The sequence below is a fragment of the Schistocerca cancellata genome, chromosome 4, assembly GCF_023864275.1.
Source record: "Schistocerca cancellata isolate TAMUIC-IGC-003103 chromosome 4, iqSchCanc2.1, whole genome shotgun sequence".
Taxonomy (NCBI): Eukaryota; Metazoa; Arthropoda; class Insecta; order Orthoptera; family Acrididae; genus Schistocerca; species Schistocerca cancellata.
Window position 1 is genome coordinate 733,505,695 of NC_064629.1, and position 14,648 is coordinate 733,520,342.

Below are 14,648 nucleotides of genomic sequence, written 5' to 3' on the forward strand. Positions count from 1 at the left end.
GTAGGAAAATTTCACATAGTATAGTTGACGTTAGTACAACTTTTATGCTTTCCTTACAACACACTTTCAACTGTAGCCTAGAATCATTACAAATATGGTCGTAAATTGGGTTTCTCACATTGACTGCCTCCCATCAATCTGTAATTATTCTTACAATGTCAGTTGTACCCTCACTAAGCACTTCAAAACACATCAAAGCAGCAACAGTTGTGTCATGAAAAACATTGTTTTCCAAGTTTACATTTTGACGTTCAGTCTCAATGGGATACACACTTCTGTAATTGAGCTTTACAGCTGTGGTGTCTATGTATTCTGCTTTGCATAAATTCACCGCATCAGACAGCTTAACTTCTAAAACCTGTTCACAATTCTGGTCAATTGGGGAGAATATAAATGTCGTGACTACATCAGCTAAGTTTATGTTATTGTTTCTCATGTTCTTAAACAGATGCACAATGCAATACACGATATATATGACATTATCTTTACCATCAAAAGTTTGCTTTCAGAGTTTTCTGTCAGTTTCATTAACAAGTGTCTATTTACAACATTGTTATCACAGATTATAGTCACCACTAAGTCCGCAAGACGTTAAAATTTGTATAACTGCAAGTATTTTTTCATATACCTCCTGTCCAGACACGTTTTTTCACTGGATGCCCTTCTCTCATGCTAGCAAATACAGATGACATCAGAAAAGCTAGAACTGTTATAGCTTCAGTTCTTAATGAATTCGCAGCAACACCAGTTATAACACCTTCCTTGAGCTGAAATTTTGGATTAATATAAATCTCATCCAACTGTAAAATGAATATTCTTTCCTCTTCAGACAATATGGCAGCTAAGTCTTAAGAAAATGGCTATTACTTATTTTCTGCTTAAATGTTTAAGGAAGCATGAAGTTTTTGTTTTTGCGTTGGATGTGATAGATATAAAAGACAGTTTGAACGAACAGCACTGTATGCTGCATTGGAGTGTTAAAATATTAAGAAAAAGCATAGCAACATTGTGAGTACCTTCTCTTTTCGCACCACATAACACAGCTTGTTCACACAGGAAATTGACACAAGTGCTATTTCCACTGTCACAGTAAAATTTTACTCCAAATATGCAACACAGTCTCTTAGTTTTGTGATACAATCATTCTCACAACTTTCACTGGATGTTTCAGTGGTTACATACCTTTGTAGAATGTTCTCTAACAGTGACCACCGAGATATTTTCAAGTTTAGAAACACCATCCATTTCAAATCGTGGGCACTTACAATATTATTGCCAACACGCTCTTGAACACACAAGCAAGCCTCTCTCATTTCTCTCACGAAGATCTCCCTCTTGCTTTCGTCTTCTGTCATACAGATCTTTTCTGGAGTCAAATTTAGACGGTTTCCATAAATAATGCGGTAGATTGGCGAAAATTCTTGGTATTGCGTCGTCTCTTAATTCTAGTCGAACTCCTGGGTATTTCTTCTCGTTTCCTATAATCTTTAAACTTATCATTTTTGCGAAATGTTTAGCACAGGCCACACATCTCTAGGAGAGAAACCAGTCTTTTCTTGGAATGGCTTTTAACCATCACGGTGCATATTCTTACCGGTTGGGAACCGGAACACCGTGATATAGATTTTATAGCCCATGGGATCGATAACTGCTTGAGCATCCTGGGACACATAACTTGTCTGGCATCTGAAAAATATCATTAAACTAATGGTAATACACATTTCCTGAAGGTAACAAACAATTTGGCACTAAAATGTTTACCATGTGGCTCCACTCTCTACATTATATTTTCATTTCGTTTCTATAAAACCATATCAGTCAGAAAACTCACCTTTGTAAACAGATCAGCGATCTTTCGGCGTCGAGAGAAAAAGTTTACAGTAAGAAAAGTATCAGATCTCACAGCAAACGAAGCGCAACATTCACAAGATACACAATGAACTGTATCAGTTCAGTAGGCCGTCTACACAGCGTTGCCGCTTATGACTGCAGCGTGTGTAAAGTGGGCTATGGAAGGACGGTACTCAAACAACAGCCCCCAGCATGAACAACGTTGAAGGGGTGTACCCGTCCTCGGTGGTTATCGACAAGGTGGTCAACAAGGACCAGAGTGTAGCGACAGGGTAACCAGGCAGCTACCAGTCCGCTCGAACACAAGTCTCCCACGGAGGTAGACGCCATCAAATGATAGTGATCTCGTAGGTGACTCGGCTGTGTGGAGGTGTCACGTATCCCGCGTACAATCTTCCGCTCAGGCGGAGGCCCACAGTCTCTGAAGCCAGAGTGGCTTCGTCTCGAAGTTAGAGGCTGCCGGTGGCAGCGTAGCTCGGCTGTCGGCATCATGTACACACACAGATACTGTCTGAGAACACCTGAGCAAACTGACAGACAGGGACTCATTGAAGTACTGTTTATGCGCACCAGATCGATTACAGTTATCCTCCAGCCTGCCCTTTAGCCCAGAAATCAAAACAACTTTTTGCGCTCGCTCAACGTTGTGAAGCAAATGTGACTTCACTTGGCCTACTTTTCTCGCCCGACCTGCTCTTCTGAACGCTGTGTTGTAGCTGAAACGTGTTTCAGCTTCTCTTTTCAAAAGCAGTGGCGGGCGTATTTTGCGGTATCGGCGTACTGAATAAGCGCCCTTGCACTCTGAATCCGTCGTCTTACTTCATAGTGCTTGGACACAATGGTGACGGCACCTCGCTCCCTATGACGTCATTGAGAATGACCAAAGATGTTGTCTGTAGTTGTGCTACTGTTCATCTGCACTCTGGTTGGAAAGAATATGGTCTGCATCAGATGATAGGAATTTAGGATATCGTCTAACATTATTTTCCTTGCACAATAATTTTTGAAATTAATATTAAAGTCACCACATAAAACTAACTTAGGTACAAAGAACTCTCTCTAGTTTGATCAGAAATGTCCTGTAAACAGAGTTAATGGGCCTATAAATAATTATAAATAAAAGTCCAGTTTCACTATATTAAGCTGCTCCAGCATAACATTCAATGACCTGTTCAGTGCACTACTTTAATACGTCAATAAATGGAATATCGTTTTTCACGTACATGGTCATTCGCCCACTCCGCAAAGAACTCCTTGAAAAATAGCCAGAGAATCTTTATCCCGGTATACGAAGTCAATGAATTGTCACAGTGGTGCTCTGATACACCGAAAAGGTAAAGTGTGTGTGGTTTGGGATCTTATGCGCGCCCAACGACGAGGCTATCAGCGCCCTGACATCGATTAAAACAAACGAATGTGGATAATGTTGTGGATTGGCAAGAGCGCCAACCCACTATGAGAGGAAACCGAAAGGCACGCGTTTTAGCTCACGCAGGCTGGCGTGAGGTCTGGAACTGGTCAAGGAAATGAGACTAGCAAAAAAAGGACGTAACTGTGGAATACTTAACTTTAATCCATAATTGGTGAACATCGCTCTTAGCGGTACATGTTTTACAGAATCAGTAGTAACTGGTAATGGCGCCTTGCTAGGTCGTAGCAAATGACGTAGCTGAAGGCTATGCTAACTATCGTCTCGGCAAATGAGAGCGTATTTTGTCAGTGAACCTTCGCTAGCAAAGTCGGCTGTACAACTGGGGCGAGTGCTAGGAAGTCTCTGTAGACCTGCCGTGTGGCGGCGCTCGGTCTGCAATCACTGATAGTGGCGACACGCGGGTCCGACGTATACTAACGGACCGCGGCCGATTTAAAGGCTACCACCGAGCAAGTGTGGTGTCTGGCGGTGACACCACAGATAAGAACGAAAACTGTCGTACACGCATGCACACGAAACGGCCACACAATGACTATCGCACAGGCACTCTCACATGCACTACAACCAATGAGGAGGCAAGATAGCCAATCAAGAAATTAAAAGAGGGAAAACAAACCACAAAAGAGCTAAAAGAACAGCAATTGTAAATGTGACTGGCTGACCACTTACGAAAAAATTTGGGTGAGCCAGCCACTCCGTTGACACATTAAAAATATCTCCCCAAAATCTTGTTAAAATGTGGGACAATTCACAGTATTTTAAAACGCGAACCACATTCGTTTGAGCATTGCATAAAATAGACTGCAGATCCGCTGGCAAATCCGCTGCAGTCCGCTAGTCAGCAAATGAAATGCAGTCCAATGAAATATGGTGCACCGTGAAATGCACGCCACAAGCACCACACATTGGAGGGTCCTCTCGCCGGAGTAAAAATCCATGTGTCATAGGGCTGTGGCCGATGCGAAGACGAGTAAGGATGACCTCGTCCCGTCGACGTGGCTGGGAGAAAGTACGCCATCATCTCCTCCTTCATCTCGCTGTCCATCTCCACTTCCCCTATGTCTCTCCGCTTCTTCCTCCCTCCCCACTCCGACCACCCCCTCCTTCCTTCTCCCTATGTCTGTTCCCCTCCCCCCTTCTCTGTCCATCTCCTCTTTCCTCCTCTCGCTGACCTTGAGCCTTGTTCATAGTTGCAGCCAACGAAAACTTGGTTGGGAATAGAAGTCGCTTAAAATAAATGGGTAAATTAGTTGGGATCATTGGTGTACGTAGTATGAGTGAGCTCTCCTGCTGCTGGATCTGGGAGGATAGTAGCTTCGATAGGAGTATTTCGCGTAGTTTTAATCTCAAACGGGTGGGATTAAAAAGTTTGGCACCATACAGATTCGGTGGTAGTATTGTATTCATAAGGCTATAAGCCTAACACAATTTACGTGTTTTCACCTACTGTGAAAAAGAAAAAAAATAACACATAACCGTGTATACAATTTTGTCTAAAATTATATATAAGGACGAAGAATGTATATGGGAGAAACAATTTGTGTTGTGGTTTAAATGCCCCGCTATCGCAGTTAAAAGTGACTGCGAGAAAGGAAACGAAACATTACATATTCACAGCACAGAATTTCTTTCTCGCAGTCAGTTTTCACAGAAAACCATTACATTGTTGTTTAAAAAAATATATAGCCTACGTGCGTGTGAATGTTTATCTGAGTATCTTGTAAAAATTTAAAGTAAATTGATTAAGAATTTTTCAGTAGTTTTGCTAACTGCATTGTGTATATGTTTATATATTAGGTATATTAAAAAAATATACAGGGGATAGGCAAAATAATGTGAACACCTCTACTTACTTGGGAATGATTTATTAATTAGGGGTTGGACAGCAATTTGCCCGTAATACAGCTGCGATTCTTCTTGGAATACTGGCATATAATGATTGTATAGTCTGCAGTGGAATGTTATGCCACTCTTCGATCAGAACCTCTTCTAACTCCTGTAGTGACGAGGGAGGCGGGATTCTTCTCCGGAGCCTGAGCTCCAATACCGCCCACAAGGGTTCGATACTGTTCAAGACCGGGGACTGTGCTGTCCAGGGAAGACGCTGCAGTTCAGTTGCATGCTCCTCACATCACGATTGTACTGTCCTGGCTGTGTAAATGCTTATTATCGTCCTGAAATATGGCGTCATTGTTGGTGAACAATGGAGGAATCATGGGGTGCACCTGATCACCTAAAATGTTCACATAATCTTTGGCTGTAACACGGCCTTTGAGAGTAATGAGGGGATTAGCAGAATACCATGATACGGCTGCCCATACCAACACACTTCCACCTCCATGCTTAACCATTGAAATCAAGCAATCAGGATTGGAGGCTTCTTTTGGCGATCTGCAGACGTAAACACGGCCCAATGTTGGAAATAAATAAAACGTTGTGTAGTCGGGCGATATGACGTGTTTCCACTGATCAGCAAACCAGGATTTATCCTCCTGATACCATGTTTCACGCTTCTTTGGGTCGGTTGTAGTCACCAATGACTTCAGTATGGCAGCTAAAACCTAACCTCCGTCCGAACAGGCCCTGAAAGGCCCAACGGTACCTACCCGCCCCCGTGTCATCCTGAGCCCACAGGCGTCACTGGATGCGGATGTGGAGGGGCATGGTCCGTAGCTCGTGGTCGTGCGGTAGCGTTCTCGCTTCCCGCGCCCGGGTTCCCGGGTTCGATTCCCGGCGGGATCAGGGATTTTTCTCTGCCTCGTGATGACTGGGTGTTGTGTGCTGTACTTAGGTTAGTTATGTTTAAGTAGTTCTAAGTTCTAGGGGACTGATGACCATAGACGTTAAGTCCCATAGTGCTCAGAGCCATTTAAACCATTTTGGAGGGGCATGTGGTCAGCACACCGACCTCCCGGCCGTACGTCAGTTTACGGGACCGGAGCCGCTACTTCTCAGTCAAGTAGCTCCTCAATTTTTCTCACAAGGCTGAGTGCACCCCGCTTGCCAACAGCACTCGGCAGACCGGATGGTCACCCATCCAAGTGCTAGCGCAGCCCGACAGAGCTTAACTTCGGTGATCTGACGGGAACCGGTGCTACCATTGCGGCAAGGCCGTTGGCGGTATAGCAATTCGTCCATGAATATTCGCTTCATGGAGTTCCCGGTGGACAGCGTCGATATATTCGGGGTCTCTAAGATGGCTATTGAGCTCTGCAGTCACTTTAGCCACGTAGTTTTGTGTTGTTTTGACAGAATTCGTGTTAGCGTACGACGATCTCTGTCATTTAGTTTTAATTTGCGCCTACTATTACGTTTACACGATGATGTCTCTCCATGTTTTGTGTAGGCTGTCATGACCGTTGAAACAGCTGCTCTTGAAACATTCAGTAAGTTGGCTGTCTTGGTTACTGATGCTCCAACTAATCGGGCCCCCACAATCCGTCCTCTTTGGAACTCTCTTAGATATTTCATTGCACGTCGACCGCGGCCTGTCAATACAAATACGAAGTGTGCACTACTCGTAAACAACCTGCACTGATTCCTAGCCCGTACTGAACACGTACTGTCCAGTGCGACACGTGTTTTAACTGCGTTGTTGACCGTCAGACACAACCATCCCATTACTACCATTGTTCACATTATTTTGCCTATCCCCTGTAGCATATGTCCATCCAAATGTTTATTTAACTATCGTGTAAACATTTTAATTAAATAGGCCAATAGCTTTTAGAGATGTTTAGAGATTATTGCTAACAATGGTTCCTCTTTGCTAGATTTTTGCTAACAATGTTTCCTCTTTGTATACACTGAAGAGCCAAAGAAACTGGTACACATGTCTAATATCGTGTACGGCCGCTGCGACCACGCAGAAGTGCCGCAACACGACGTGACATGGACTCAACTAATGTCTGAAGTAGTGCTGGAGGGAACTGACACCATGAATCCTGCAGTGCTGTCCATAAATCCGTAAGAGTACGAGCGGGTTCAGATCTCTTCTGAACAGCACGTTGCAAGGCATCCAGGATATGCTCAAAAATGTTTATGTCTGGGGAGTTTGGTGGCCATGGGGAATGTTTAAACTCAGAAGAATATTCCTGGAGCCACCCTGTAGCAATTCTGGACGTGCACAGTGTCGCATTCTCCTGCTGGAATTGCTCAAGTCCGTCGGAATGCACAATGGACATGAATGGATGCAGGTGATCAGACAGGATGCTTATGTACGTGTCACCTGTCAGAATCTAATCTAGACGTATCAGGGGTCACATGTCACTCCAAGTGCACATGCCCCACACCATTACAGAGCCTCCAGCAGCTTGAACAGTCCCCTGCTGACATGCAGGGTCCATGTTCAAATGTTCAAATGTGTGTGAAATCTTATGGGACTTAACTGCTAAAGTCATCAGTCCCTAGGCTTACACACTACTTAACCTAAATTATTCTAAGGACAAACACACACATGCCCGAGGGAGGACCCGAACCTCCGCCGGAATCAGCCGCTCAGTCCATGACTGCAGCGTCTGGGACCGCTCGGCTAATTCCGTGCCGCCAGGGTCCATGGATTCACCTGGTTGTCTCCATATCTGCACACGTCCATCAGCTCGATACAATTTGAAACGAGACTCGTACACCCAGGAAACATATTTCCAGTCATCAACAGTCCAATGTTTGCGTTGGCGGTCCCAGGCGAGGCGTAAAGCTTTGTGTCGTGCAGTCATCAAGGGTACACGAATGGGCCTTCGGCTCCGAAAGCCCATATTGATTATGTTTCGTTGAATGGTTTGCACGCTGATACTCGTTGATGCCCCAGAATTGAAATCTGCAGCAGTATGAGGAAGGGTTGCACTTATGTCACGTTGAGTGATTCCCCTCAGTCATCGTTTGTTCCGTTCTTGCAGGATCTTTTTCCTTTAGCAGGGATATCGGAGATTTGATGTTTTATGGAATTCCTGATATTCACTGTGCATTCGTGAACTGGTCGTACGGGAAAATACCCACTTCAATGCTACCTCATGCGCCGACTATAACACCACGTTCAAACTCACTTAAATCTTGATAACCTGCCATTGTAGCAGCAATACCGATCTAACAACTGCGCCAGACATTTGTTGTCTGAAATAGGCGTTTCCGACAGCAGCGCCGTATTCTGCCTGTTTACACATCTGTGTATTTGAATACGGATGCCTATACAAGTTTCTTTGGCGCTTCAGTGTATTACTACTACTACTGCTACTGGTACTAGAGAACCCGGCAATGGGAATTCGATATACGTTCTAAACGCCTCTACCCCTCTCTCCCTTCCATCTTCTCCTCCCCTTTACCTTTGTCCATCCCCTCCTCCTCCTCCTCCTCCTCCTCTCCCTCTCTCTGTGCACTACCTCCTCCACTATCTCTTTGTCCATCTCCTCCCCCCTACCGAGCGGGGTGGCGCAGTGGTTAGACACTGGACTCGCATTCGGGAGGACGACGGTTCAATCCCGCGTCCGGCCGTCCTGATTTAGGTTTTCCGTGATTTCCCTAAATCACTCCAGGCAAATGCCGGGATGGTTCCTCTGAAAGGGCACGGCCGACTTCCTTCCCAATCCTTCCCTAATCCGATGAGACCGATGACCACGCTGTCTGGTCTCCTTCGCCAAACCAACCAACCAATCCTCCCCCCTCTCTAGGTCCATTTCCTCCCCCCTCTCCCCCCTCCCCACTCCCCCCACCCTCGGTCCACTTACTCCTCTATTTGACGGTTCAGAGTCTGTAGCAGTATTCTAATCATAAGCCAATAAATCATAAATACACCTTTCCTGTTTTTTGTAAAGCTGATGAAAAGGAAGAAAACAAAACGACACTTTATTATGTATACAATTTTTGTCTGTTATATGTATATTTCCGTAAGAGCGTGCAAAAATGTGGCAGTACTGTGATCTACTCAACAATTTGAAGCAGGGAGAATCCAGCTTAAGAAGATATGGAAGTAAACTTGGCTACCGCTTTGTCTACCATTACAGTTTTCCAACTTATTTACAACGAACATTCGTACAATTTTACACGTATTGTGCCGTTTATTCCCCGCGAGGAAACAAGGAGGAAGAGCCTGATTACTCGCATTTATATTGTCTCATGACAGAACGTGGTATGAATCAACGACAGACCCTTTCAACATGACGGTGCACCGCCTCACTTCAGTGTGGATGTCCGCAACCATGTCAATGCTGTATTTCCTGGTCGCTGGACGGAAGGGGAGCTCCTATTCCATGGCCTGCGAGGTCACCTGACGTCAATATCCTTGATTATTTCGTATGGGGATATCTAAAGTCACTTGTGTATAAGACCCCAGTGGATACGGAGATGGAATTAGTTGCCAGAATTGCAATTGCCTGTGATGTGATTCTAAACCCATCAGGGATATGTCTCAGGGTGCGTCAGAACCTTGCTAGCCGAGGTCATACTTGCATTGAGGCTGATGGTCGTCAGTTTCAGCACATTTTGTAAGGTACAGTACAAATCATACGTTCATGGTGTCAATGATGGTATTTGCAGTTAAACTGTAACTAATGTAAATAAAAAGTACGCAGTAATGTAATTTTATTCCTATTATCTCCTTAAGCTAGCTTCTCCGACTCCAGATTGTTCAGCAGAGCATCCTCTATGTCTTGTTAAATTTTTTCATGCTCTTACGGAAACACCCTGTATATAAGAAGAAAGAATGTATACATGAGAAACAGTTTATCTGATGCTTCACATGCCTTGCTATCGTAGTTGAAACTGATTGTAATAAAGAAATCGAAACTGCATTTTTTCATAGCACAACACACCATTTTATTCCTCACAGTCGGTCTTAACAGGAAACCTGTACATTGTCTTTAAAAAATTTATAACCGATGTCCACCTGCATGTTTATTAGTATATCATGTAAAAATTCGAAGTAAATGTCAAGAACTTTTCGAGACTTTTGGTAACAACATTTCCTCTTTATACATTACATAAATATTTATATACCCTATGTACTAAAGCATATAGCCTTTGTCTCTTCAAATATTTGTTAAAGTAACATGTAAAAATTTGAAGTAAATTGCTCAAGAAGTTTTAGAGAGGTTTAATATGGTGTTTCCTGTTTATTTATTATATATAGCCCATATCCTTCCGAATATTCATTAGACTATTGTGTAAAAATTTGAAGTAAATTGATCAAGAATTTGTCGAGCTTTTGCTAAAAACTTTTCCCGTTTGTATAGTAACTACATATTTATATGTATATGGTATACATTTAAAACATCTTCACCCTGTGTCCTTCCTAACATTTATTAGAATATCGAGCACAAATTTGAAGTAAATTGGTCAAGTAATTTTTGAGATTTTTGTTAATAGCGGTAAACAACGACCTGTCTTTATTCAATGTGTTCAAAAAAAGTGTCGAATACTTTGAGAGGTCGTACTACTTGTCGAAACAAGAAAAATAAGTCAAACAAACATGGGTCCGGAAACGAATACTAACCGAGATAAACATGTGTTTATAGGAAGGGCTGTGCGACGCTTGGTTGTGAATATTAGCACAGTCGTTGCATTGGCGCTCCGTCAAACATGTCGGCAAGGTATTACGTCTTACTCACAGTACTCTACCTGCCATTAGGTAGTCTGCCGTCAGTTGTGTGGTTCGAGTAGTTGCTCAAGAAGTTTTAGAGAGGTTTGATATGGTGTTTCCTGTTTATTTATTACACACACAGACATATAGCCTATATCCTTCCGAATATTCATTAGACTATTGTGCAAAAATTTGAAGTAAATTGATCAAGAATTTGTCGAGCTTTTGCTAAAAACTTTTCCGTTTGTATAGTAACTACATATTTATATGTATATGGTATACATTTAAAACATCTTCACCCTGTGTCCTTCCTAACATTTATTAGAATATCGAGCACAAATTTGAAGTAAATTGGTCAAGTAATTTTTGAGATTTTTGTTAACAGCGGTAAACAACGACCTGTCTTTATTCAATGTGTTCAAAAAAAGTGTCGAATACTTTGAGAGGTCGTACTACTTGTCGAAACAAGAAAAATAAGTCAAACAAACATGGGTCCGGAAACGAATACTAACCGAGATAAACATGTGTTTATAGGAAGGGCTGTGCGACGCTTGGTTGTGAATATTAGCACAGTCGTTGCATTGGCGCTCCGTTAAACATGTCGGCAAGGTATTACGTCTTACTCACAGTACTCTACCTGCCATTAGGTAGTCTGCCGTCAGTTGTGTGGTTCGAGTAGTTGCTCAAGAAGTTTTAGAGAGGTTTGATATGGTGTTTCCTGTTTATTTATTACACACACAGACATATAGCCTATATCCTTCCGAATATTCATTAGACTATTGTGCAAAAATTTGAAGTAAATTGATCAAGAATTTGTCGAGCTTTTGCTAAAAACTTTTCCGTTTGTATAGTAACTACATATTTATATGTATATGGTATACATTTAAAACATCTTCACCCTGTGTCCTTCCTAACATTTATTAGAATATCGAGCACAAATTTGAAGTAAATTGGTCAAGTAATTTTTGAGATTTTTGTTAACAGCGGTAAACAACGACCTGTCTTTATTCAATGTGTTCAAAAAAAGTGTCGAATACTTTGAGAGGTCGTACTACTTGTCGAAACAAGAAAAATAAGTCAAACAAACATGGGTCCGGAAACGAATACTAACCCAGATAAACATGTGTTTATAGGAAGGGCTGTGCGACGCTTGGTTGTGAATATTAGCACAGTCGTTGCATTGGCGCTCCGTCAAACATGTCGGCAAGGTATTACGTCTTACTCACAGTACTCTACCTGCCATTAGGTAGTCTGCCGTCAGTTGTGTGGTTCGAGTAGTTGCTCAAGAAGTTTTAGAGAGGTTTGATATGGTGTTTCCTGTTTATTTATTACACACACAGACATATAGCCTATATCCTTCCGAATATTCATTAGACTATTGTGCAAAAATTTGAAGTAAATTGATCAAGAATTTGTCGAGCTTTTGCTAAAAACTTTTCCCGTTTGTATAGTAACTACATATTTATATGTATATGGTATACATTTAAAACATCTTCACCCTGCGTCCTTCCTAACATTTATTAGAATATCGAGCACAAATTTGAAGTAAATTGGTCAAGTAATTTTTGAGATTTTTGTTAACAGCGGTAAACAACGACCTGTCTTTATACAATGTGTTCAAAAAAAGTGTCGAATACTTTGAGAGGTCGTACTACTCGTCGAAACAAGGAAAATAAGTCAAAAAAACATGGGTCCGGAAACGAACATGTGTTTATAGGAAGGGCTGTGCGACGCTTGGTTGTGAATATTAGCACAGTCGTTGCATTGGCGCTCCGTCAAACATGTCGGCAGGGTATTACGTCTCACTCACAGTACTCTACCTGCCATTAGGTAGTCTGCCGTCAGTTGTGTGGTTCGAGTCGTATTGTAGGCTACGTTTTCTTTCGTCACGTTTGTGTGCCTTATTGCACGGTAGTGTCAAACCTGAGCGCCTGTCATGATGTTTTACCTTCTTTCAACTGCAGATTAACTGTTATTGCGCTGTTAGCACGCACAAATGGTGTAGTACATTTACATTTTTTCTCTTCCATCGCTTGTTAGCAACGGAAGGCTACTACTCGACGAGTGACATGGCGGATATGATTTTCTGCTGCGGTTTAGCAAATGGATGTAGCCTGCGAGTCCGTGCCCTCTATAAAGAAAAATATCCACAGCACAAAATGCCCTCTGATAATCTGTTGGGCAGATTTCTCCTGTGTCTGAGGGACACAGGTACCCTTGCACCTCGGAAGACTGACAGTGGAGTTGTCACGCCTGACATGGAGGAGCGTGTGCTACGTTCGGTGGAAGAAACCCCTGGGACCAGTGTGCGATGAGTAACAGCAGCAGATGGCGTGTCTCATTCCCTTATCTGGGCAGGGGGTCACTTCCTGGACGATTGCTGTACCCACATCATCTACAGCGCAGACGGCGTTTCTGTCAATCGCTGTAGCATAAATGTGCCGCAGATACACTGTCGATATCCAAGACTTTATTTACCGATGAAGATGGTTTACAAGAGTTGGTGTTGTGAACTTTCATAACTAACATATTTGGGCAGATGTAAATCTCCAAGCAATTCAGAAAAGAGGGCCTCAACAACATACATGCAGACGTACTTGGTCATTCGTGCTACCGCATAGGTTAACTGGTGCGCATTATCTGGACTTTCTCATTAATGTATTGCCTACCTTGCTGGAAACTGTCATTGCAGCAACGAATTCAAATATGATTCATCCATGGTGGCGCACGAGCACACTTTGGCTCACAATATAGAACGCAGAACGCAGACATTTCAGGACCGCTGGACTGGTTGGAGTGTGTGTTTGTGGGGGGGGGGGGGGGGGGGGGGGCGGGCGGGGGTGGCTGGCGCGGGGGGGGGGGCGGGGGCACACCTCGGCCTCCTCGTTCCCATGACCTCAATCCCCCTAGACTTCGGTTCTACATCTGCATCTACATTTATACTCCGCAAGCCACCCAACGGTGTGTGGCGGAGGGCACTTTACGTGCCACTGTCATTACCTACCTTTTCTGTTCCAGTCGCGTATGGTTCGCGGGAAGAACGACTGTCTGAAAGCCTCCGTGCGCGCTCGAATCTCTCTAATTTTACATTCGTGATCTCCTCGAGAGGTATAAGTAGGGGGAAGCAATGTATTCGATACCTCATCCAGAAACGCACCCTCTCGAAACCTGGACAGCAAGCTACACCGCGATGCAGAGCGCCTCTCTTGCCACTTGAGTCTGCCACTTGAGTTTGCTAAACATTTCCGTAGCGCTATCACGGTTACCATATAACCCTGTGACGAAACGCGCCGCTCTTCTTTGGATCTTCTCTATCTCCACTGTCAACCCGATCTGGTACGGATCCCACACTGATGAGCAATACTCAAGTATAGGTCGAACGAGTGTTTTGTAAGCCACCTCCTTTGTTGATGGACTACATTTTCTAAGGACTCTCCCAATGAATCTCAAACTGGTACCCGCCTTACCAACAATTAATTTGATGTGATCATTCCACTTCAAATCGTTGCGCACGCATACTCCCAGATATTTTACAGAAGTAACTGCTACCAGTGTTTGTTCCGCTATCATATAATCATACAATAAAGGATCCTTCTTTCTAAGTATTCGCAATACATTACATTTATCTATGTTAAGGGTCAGTTGCCACTCCCTGCACCAAGTGCCTATCCGCTGCAGATCTTCCTGCATTTCGCTACAATTTTCTAATGCTGCAACTTCTCTGTATACTACAGCATCATCCGCGAAAAGCCGCATGGAACTTCCGACACTATCTACTAGGTCATTTATATATAT

General features: G+C 43.3%; 1 pseudogene; it reads right to left on the minus strand.

Moving 5' to 3' along the window:
* Nucleotides 1-6,284: 6,284 nt before the first annotated feature.
* LOC126185725 (5S ribosomal RNA) lies at nucleotides 6,285-6,402 on the minus strand (annotated as a pseudogene).
* Nucleotides 6,403-14,648: the final 8,246 nt, after the last annotated feature.